Raw genomic sequence first — 894 nt, 5'->3', positions numbered from 1 at the left:
CATTGAGGACTGTACAGTGCTCTGTTGTTTAGCCCATTGCAGGACTGTACGTGCTCGTGTGTTTAGGCACCATTTGATGAGCTGTATAGTGCTCTACGTGTGATTTAGCCACCATTGAGAGCTGTACTAGTGCTCTGTGTGTTTGAGGCACCAATTGAGCACTGTATAGTGCTCGTGTGTTGTAGGCAGCATTGAGGACTGTACAGTGCTCCTGTGTGTTTAGACCATTGAGGACTGTAAGTGACTCTGTGTGTTAGCCACCTATTGAGAGATGTAATAGTGCTCTCGTGTGTTAGGCACCGATGAGAGCTGTTATAGTGCTCCTGTGTGTTTAGCACCATTTGAGGCTGTACACATGCTCTGTGTGCTTTAGCACCGCAATTGGAGGACATGTACATGTCTCTGTGTGTCTTAGCACCATTGAGACTGCTACTAGTCGTCTCCGTTGTGTTTGGCACCATTGAGAGCGTGTATGTGCTGCTGTGATGTTTAGCACCATTGAAGACTGGTATGTGCTCTGTGTGTTAGCACCATTGAGACTGTAAGTGCCTCTGTGGTTATGTTTAGCACCAATTGGAGGACTGTTATAGTGGCTTCCGTGGTTTTAGCACCAATTGAGAACTGTTAGGTGCTCTGATGTGTTTAGCACAACGCATTGAAGATGTAATAGTGGCTCCGTGTGTTTAGCCACCACCTTGAGAGCTGTACAAGTGCTCTGTGTTTAGCACGCACTTGAGGACTGTACGAGTGCTCTGGTGTGTTTTAAGCAGCCATTGAAGACTGTAATCTTCTGTGTAGTTAGCACGCATTGAAGACTGTAATGCTCCTGTGTGGTTTAGCACCATTGAGAGACTGTACAAGTGGCTCAGTGGTGTTTAAGAAGCACCATTGAAA

This window comes from Salvelinus sp. IW2-2015, unplaced genomic scaffold (genome assembly GCF_002910315.2).
Source record: "Salvelinus sp. IW2-2015 unplaced genomic scaffold, ASM291031v2 Un_scaffold5220, whole genome shotgun sequence".
NCBI lineage: Eukaryota > Metazoa > Chordata > Actinopteri > Salmoniformes > Salmonidae > Salvelinus > Salvelinus sp. IW2-2015.
This window is presented reverse-complemented; position numbering follows the sequence as displayed.